General features: G+C 40.0%; 1 pseudogene; it reads right to left on the reverse strand.

Annotated features, from left to right (window-relative positions):
- Positions 1–1,228: 1,228 nt before the first annotated feature.
- Positions 1,229–3,667, reverse strand: LOC128660585 (trafficking kinesin-binding protein 1-like; annotated as a pseudogene).
- Between the last annotated feature and the right edge of the window lie 4,802 nt (positions 3,668–8,469).

Genomic DNA, 8,469 nt, shown 5'->3' on the forward strand with positions numbered 1-8,469 from the left:
CATCAAATTTATATATTTTTTTCTGATGACCTTATCAATATTTAATTGATAATGAAAAATCACCAACAATATTTTTTTAAAAAGTGTTGATTTCTGATGTAGAAAGGGATGACATTTGACAAAGATTATACTCTCATATTAAAGGGACAGTAACACCTTGAAATTAAAATGCCTTGTTATGCATAATAAAACTACTTTGTCATATACTTCCATTAGTTATTTTGCTTCTAGTTCTTGTAATTAAACTTGAAATGGATTCTGCAGAGTTCTCTAATTGGCTTTAAATTGATAGTGACAGCTGACGTGTTATTCTACAGAAATATATTGTAATTATAAAGGTGTTTACTGACCCATTTAAAATCAATTCTAAATTAGCTTAGTATTGCTCATATTACAAACATATTAAAATGCACGTTCCTTTTGCACATTAGAATTCCCAGCACTACAAAACATCATCTTATATTATTAGAAAACCAAATGGCAAGTACAGTTAAAGTAGAAAAATGTGTTGTGCCTATTCTAACATGGTGTTAAAGGACCAGTCAACACATTAGATTTGCATAATCAACAAATGCAAGATAGCAAGACAATGCAATAGCACTTAGTCTGAACTTCAAATGAGTAGTAGATTTTTTTATAACAAATTTCAAAGTTATGTATATTTCCACTCCCATTGTACCATGTGATAGCAATTAGCCTATCACAAATGCATATACATATAGTCTTTCAGGCCCATTTATCAAGCTCCGTATGGAGCTTGAAGGGCCGTGTTTCTGGCGAGTCTTCAGACTCGCCAGAAACACAACTTATGAAGCAGCGGTCAGCTCCATAACCCTGTCCGCCTGCTCTGAACAGGCGGACAGGAATCGCCAGACATCAACCCGATCGAATACGATTGGGTTGATTGACAGCTCCCTGCTGGCGGCCGATTGGCCGCGAGTCAGCAGGGGGCGGCGTTGCACCAGCAGCTCTTGTGAGCTGCTGGTGCAATGTTAAATGCGGAGAGCGTATTGCTCTCCGCATTTAGCGAGGTCTTGCGGACCTGATCCGCAGTGTCGGATCAGGTCCGCAAGACCTTTGATAAATGGGCCTGTGTGAGTTCTTGCACATGCTCAGTAGGATCTGGTGACTCAAAAATTGTAAATATAAAAGACTGTGCACATTTTTGTTAATGGAAGTAAATTGGAAAGTTGTTTAAAATTACATGCTGTATCTGAATCATGAAAATTTAATTTAACCTGTGTCCCTCAAACCAGCAACGTGGATGACTGTCTCTAAAGTAGAAAGAGTGTGAATTGTGTAATGTGCCTGCTTTCTGGTGATGGATCAAAGACCATAAGGAGTCACTAAGCAAAACTGAGAAGGGCCGAGGCCCCTTACTGTCACCTTCTAAGGATTTCCCGAACTGCAGTTTCTCTGGCAAGTAGGAACGACTACTGAATGACATTCCTGAAATTCCAGTGAATTCCGATATCCTGGAGTGGGTTCCCAGGGGCATGATGCTTTCTGTAGCTGTTACAGAGCCGCTGTGAAGCTCTCCTTTCTCTGCCAATCTGCGCAGTTTCCTCTCTTGTTCATCTTCAAAAAACTTGCGTTCTAGAATAAAGTTTTCACGCGAAGAGACAAGCGTCGCAAGGCTGTCTCCAGGTCGTTTGACCCTGGTGTACCAGGTGTCCTGGGCTTCATGTTTTTATCTTTATCACCATTATCAGAGCATTCTATTTCTAGGATAATGCAGTTGGTCTTGTTATCAATAATAATGTTGGAGACATCTCCCCCATACAGACTGGAACGTGGTGTACTGACACAACTGGACATCAAAGAGTTCATTGCAGAGGATTGGTTAGATCCAGGGATGTTCATTGGAGAGGGGGCCAGTGATTTACATTCCGTACAGTTTCAAACACACGTTTGGGGTGATTTCCATTCATCTCTGGTGAATCTGGGTCATCCATTTGCAGCTCTTTCCTCATAGATCCTTCAATCTCAGCAGCCAGAGAATCCATGGGGAATGCACCTAGTGTGTGGTAACGTTGAGATATTACGTTTGGCATGGTCTTATTCCTCAGATTCTTCAGCTCTTCCTGCGCCTCATGAAGCATTTCCATGCACTCTGCATACTTGTCTTCCAGCTCTTGTTGCTCAGCTGTAAGTTGCCGTTGGGCATCTTTAGCTGTCCCCAGATGTTGTACAAGTTCCTCATTTTCAACTGAATATGCTTTTGCTTTCTTCTAAAGATCTACTATTTGGGACAGAAGATGTGTTATCTTTTCCTGTTGTCGAGTCGCATCTTCTGTTTTCTTAGCTAACTCATTGGATATGTTGGCGATTTGAAGGCTTGCATCTCTTAGCTCTTTGACGCAGTCATTCACAAGCTGCTGCTCATTTTCTTCATAGGTGATTGTTTCTGTCTGCAAATGACATGCCTCAGATTGGAGAACTGTATTTTCATCTTCAAGGTCCTTCAGCTTCTTCAAAAGCGAGTCAAAATGGAAATAATTTTGGACAGAAGAGGTAGACTCATTTCTCTTCAAAGGTGTAGAGCAGGTGGACTCTGGCTCGCTCTCCTCTGCAACGCTGGTATAAAACTGAAGTAGCTCATCTTTCATGGAAAGCTCATGATGCAACTGTGAAACCTCCTCCCTGATATGCTCCACTTGTTCCTCAAGGTATTTGTTTCTTTCTGTGAGGGTTTTATTTTTCTTTAACAAAGACTGGCCAATACGAGCAGCTAGTTCCAGATCCCGCTCTTTCTCTTCAAGTAGACGTGTAACAGCATCTATATCATTGTATGTTTTAGTCATCTGGCCCACTCTTTCAGCGCATAGAAGGAAATATTTCAAGGTCTCTTCAATCTGTTCAGTAGTCAGGTCAATGTTGTCATCTGGGGAAATGAGAGGTGTCTGAAGCCAGTCTTCGTGGTCATACCCATAGATGGTATCGGCTCTTAACTTGTAATGGGGCAACTGCTCTTCCAGCAAACTGATGATTTCAACTTCTGGAAGATCAGTACTGTTGCACACATCTGTAATGGTGCCGGCATCTCTATATGTTCTCTCATCCTCCACATCCTCTTGTCCCACCTCACTTACATAGTGCTCTTCATGAATGCCCGTGTCACAGGCTAGGACTGCATGGTCATGCTCGTGTGCAAGGGGCACTCTGATGGCCAAGGTGTCTTGGAGTGCAGCTGAGGGGTCCAGCTTGGCAGGTTTCACGGCGACGTGCAAACTGCCATCAGGTGGAGCAGTGCTGGGGCCATGATTTAGATGGCAGAAAAGTATCCCAGCAAGCAACTCACAGCGTCAACTCCAGAGAGATGAATAAACCAGGTGTGGTTAACTGGACCAGGCTCTAGGATCAGACTGTTACCTGATGCACTAAATGGATGTATTGAGTCTTCTCTTAATGTTCTCACAGCAGTGACAGGTGACACAAAAAACTTCTTGGCAGCAAATACTCTCTATAGAGGTTGCTAGACCTATTGCCCTCTGTTTCATAGAAAGTTAGTTTGCATTTTGTAAAGGAATCCAAAACTCAAGCTTCCTCAGTAGCATACGGTTAGCAGCAGATTTGTATTCACAAGGACCGATGTAACTATAGCTCTTTTTAATATATCACACAGGTCTGAATCCTGATCATGAATCCACACTTGCTGCCAATTATCCAAGAAATAATTCACATCCACCCACAGTCAAGTAGAGTTTGTGTGTCTGTTGCTTGTTTCCTCTGACACAAAAGCACAATGTGTCTTGTAGTGAGTAAGTGAGGTGTAAATAAAAATCATTTTGTAACAACTGTGATCAAGCGGCTAAACCCCTGGTGGTAAAGCTCGGATGATAGTGAAATGTACAACCAGCTCAGGGCAATACAAAGTAAAATAAAAAATACAGACAAGCCGGCCGGCTATTTTTTCTTCTTCTTTTTTTTGGCAAATCACTTCACCGCCTTAACAGTGAGTAAGAGTGGAGGAGAAAGGGGCGTTCTGCAGAGTTGCTCTATTCATTGCCCCTCTGCTGCCGTTTGCTGAATGGAATAGAAGGGAGGGGAAGATGAGGTTGCCCTCTACATACATTAAAAAGAGCAGCTGCCTGTGGAGTTGATGATGCAGGAGGTGCTGGTGATAATCGTACACTTATTGCCTATGCATGAGCTGCTGTTGCTACCGCTGTGTGCATGCCTCAGCCTCTTGACATGCATGCAGGAAAGATCGGAGCTTAGGTTTTTTTAGTTATGTTTTTATTTGGGGGGTAGGTTGGGTGGGTGGTAGGTTCTACTGTTGGGGGGTATTTCTATTTTTTTGTTACAGGTAAAAGAGCTAATTTATTTGGGGCAATGCCCCGCAAAAGGCCCTTTTAAGGACTATTTGTAGTTTATTGTAGGTTAGGGTTTTTTTATTTTGGGGGGGGCTTTTTTTATTTTCATAGGGCCCTTAGATTAGATCTAATTAGTTTAAATCTTTGATAATTTATTTTTTATTTTGTGTAATTTAGTGTTTATTTTTTGTGTAACTTAGTGTTTGTTATTTTTTGTAACTTAGTAATTTTTTAGTGTACATTTTAATTATTTGAGTAGGGTTAGGTTTTTAAATATATAATATAGTTAATTTAATTAGTAGTTTAATGTAATTTTAGTATAAAAGTTAGGGTAGGTTAATTTTTATTTTAATGTAGTTTACTGTAATTTTAGTATAATAGGGTAAATTAATTTATAGTTTAATATAGTTTAATGTAATTTTAGTATAACAGTTAGGGTAGGTTAATTATTAGTTTAATATAGTTTAATGTAATTTTAAAGGTAAGTTTAAATTTATTATAAGATAGGGATGAGTTAAAATGTAATATAAAGTTAGTGGGTTGTTAGGTTTAGGGGTTAATAGGTTAATTTAGTTTATGGCGATGTGGGGGGCTGGCGGTTTAGTGGTTAATAACTTTATTTAGTTGCTGTGGGCTCCGGGAGCAGAGGAATAGGGGTTAATAACTTTATTAGAGTGGCGGCGGGGTCCGGGAACGGTGGTTTAGGGGTTAATAACTTTATTAGAGTGGGGGCGGGGTCCGGGAGCAGCGGTTTAGGGGTTAATAACTTTATTAGAGTAGCGGCGGGGTCCGGGAGCGGTGGTTTAGGGGTTAATAACTTTATTAGAGTGGTGGCGGGGTCCGAGAGCGGCGGTTTAGGGGTTAATAACTTTATTTAGTTGCTGCGGGGTCCGGAAGCGGCGGTATAGGGGTTAAACAGTTTAGTATAGTGGCGGTGCTTAGTGACAGCATACAAATAAAGCTGTGAAAAAGCCGAATAGTAGCGAGATCGATGACTGTTAGTTAACAACAATCCGCTGCTCATCGCCCCGTACTTGGCTTTTTGACAGCTTTTTTGTTAAATATGGAGAACGTATTCAGGTCTGCGGCAGCGATGTTAGGCAATGTCAGGCGAGCGTATTGGTGCCTTTGAATGCAGCACAGTTGACGGCTTGATAAGTAGGCCTCATAGCCTATAGAAGCTGTTTTTTCTGATTTTTTTTCTTTCGTTTTTTAATACTGCATACAAATATCCTGTATTTTCTGGTAGAGACTGAGAAATAATTATATATGGTCATTATACCATAGCTAAAACAACAAATCTAAAGATGGCCTAAGACTTTTGCTCAGTACTGTAAATAGAAATATATATTTAAAAATAATATGCAAAGAACATTAGAATGTAAAATATTCATAACTATCTTCAGGTTTAACGCTGCAGGTCTAAAGTGGTGTCAGGTTAGCACATGAGTTATAAGTGTTATGTTTTTTTAAAGGGACATAATACTCATATGCTAAATCACTTGAAACTGATGCAGCATAACTGTAAAAAGCTGACAGGAAAATATCACCTGAGCATCTCTATGTAAAAAAGGAAGATATTTTACCTCACAATTTCCTCAGCTCAGCAGAGTAAGTTCTGTGTAAAAAGTTATACTCAGCTGCTCCCAGCTGCAGGTAAACAAATTTTAAAAAATGAAGAAATGAACAGCAGCCAATCAGCATCAGCAGTGCTGAGGTCATGAACTCTTACTGTGATCTCATGAGATTTGACTTAACTCTCATGAGATTTCATAGTAAGCTTTCTTTACCTGATTGGTGAAATAATATGAGAGTGCACGATGCTAGTCCCTTCAGATGTCCCAGGACAAACACACTAAAATGCTGCTTAGAAATCCTTTACAATGGGAGGTGGCTACTGAGGAACTTTTGAGGTAAAATATCTTTCTTTTTTACATAGAGATGTTCAGGTGATATTTTCTAATCAGCTTTTTACAGCTATGCTGCATCACTTTCAAGTGTTTAAACATTTGGGTATTATGGCCCTTTAAGCTTGCTCCATTGAAGTCTATGTGGAGAATTTAACTTGGTCACGTTATCCAAAGTCCTGAAGTTAGTGCTCATGGGTTTTCACTAGGGTTGCACCAATACCATTTTTTTTTTAGTACAAGTACCGATACTTGTTTTCAAATACTCGCCGATACCAATTACCGATACTTTTTTTTTTAATGTCATGTGACAGTATACCAAGCACAATACAAACTAATTATTTAAGATTCCTTCTTTATAATTATAAAGGGCTGTAATTCAAAAGACATTATGAAATAATAAAAATGTTCACTGAACATGTTTATAAATAAATAATATTACAAGAAAATATTAAATTTAAAGGAGTGATGCAATTGGGTTGTTGAGCTGTTATATAACATCAATCTGACATTTGTATGGAGGTTTGACTCAAAGTTGAACAGTCTTTCACTTTCCACACTACTGCATGGGGCAGAAAGATATTTTTGGGCCATTTTAGCCAGAGCTGGAAATCTCAGTTTATTAACTGCCCAGTACTTCAGGGGTTTGTCTGAACGAGGTACAGTGATCTCTCCTACAATAATACAAATAACAGCAATTTGTATTTGGCAGAACAGTAGTAAACAATGTTTAGTTTAGTCTCCACTTCAGTTTAAAATGAAATGGAAACATGCAGTTTGAAAAAAACACCACAAGATAGCATATGGGTAGGAAGTAGAGGTATCGGTTTAAGTATCAGTGCATTTGCACGAGTACAAGTACTCATGCAAATACTTGGTATCGGTACCGATACCGATACTAGTATCGGTATCGGTGCATCCCTAGTTTTCACTCTTGTGCTTTTTACTTTCAACTTGTAAACCGTGCGGTAGCCCGCCTGCATTAAAAGTTTACTTTCAGCTGTGTTAGCGAGCAAGCGAAAAAAAATATGTAACATCCACTCCCTGTCAATAATCATTGTGTTTTTAAATTTGGAGTTATTTTCTACAGATAAGTTACTCTTTGTTTCTGAGTCAATTCTGTTTTAAAGGAACACTAAAGTCAAAATTTAACTTTTTTGATTCAGGTAGAGCATATAATTGTAAACAACTTTAAAATGTGCACAATCGTTTTATTTGCACCCTTTCTATGGCACCAGCTCCTACTGAGCATGTGCAAGAGCCTTAACATTCTGGTTGAGAAGAATATGTGGAAAAAAGTAGTAGCCATATCTACAAAACTGTATAAAGTGTTAAATTCAGCCAATAAGTCCAAAAGCTTCCCCTCCTTTTCTTATAAGTTTCAGGGCTATAAAATGAGAAAAAGCAATTAATTAAAGCGAGCAAACTGAGAGAGGAGCTTCTTCATGGTACTCAGTTATAATTTTATAGTCACTGCTCTTCGTCACCAGTGTCTGGTTAACTCCTCACCCAAGTCACACAGCTCAGCTCCGGATTAGTGTTCTTCCATCCCGGCACTTAGAAGATTTGACAAAATCATGTGATCGCTATATCCAGATCACGGATGCCCCTCTAGGTCACAATGTGGCAGTTTCATCAACTAATTTCAGCTGCTTCTGCAGCCTTTCTCAAGCTTCTACTTCTATTGGAAGTATACTGCAAAAATGTTTCTATTCAAAACTGTAATGCACACAGGGCTGGCTCCACCATGGGACCAAGTGGGTCCAACTGATCCAGGCAGCACTTGACAAGGGGCAGCACTTTAATGACTGAGTCAGTCACTGTCAGACCTGGACCCCTCCTGCCCTCTTTCTCCTTTTGTGGGAGAAGCTGCAGGCTCACTGCACACGATCACATCATGCACAGGGGGCAGCACTTCAGGGACTGAGTTAGTCACTGTCAGACCCAGAACGCTCCTGTCCTCTGTCTCTGTGGGGGAAGTTGCAGGCTCCCAGCAGAACAACCTCATCATTCACAGACACAGAGATGGTCAGGGACATCAAAGGCTGGACAAGTGCTTCTTTAACTTCCTCACATGTTGTACAATTGTGCATAAGTATTAGTTGCATGCAGGTAGACAGGCTTAGCAGGGTTGGTGGCCAGGCTAGTAGGTTGATATGCTAATCAATACTGTTACTACTGGGGAGGCATCTGACTCAGTTAGCACAATATCTTGAGCCGGACCCTGAATGCAGCCATGCATGTTT

This window comes from Bombina bombina, chromosome 1 (genome assembly GCF_027579735.1).
Source record: "Bombina bombina isolate aBomBom1 chromosome 1, aBomBom1.pri, whole genome shotgun sequence".
In the NCBI taxonomy this organism is placed as follows: domain Eukaryota; kingdom Metazoa; phylum Chordata; class Amphibia; order Anura; family Bombinatoridae; genus Bombina; species Bombina bombina.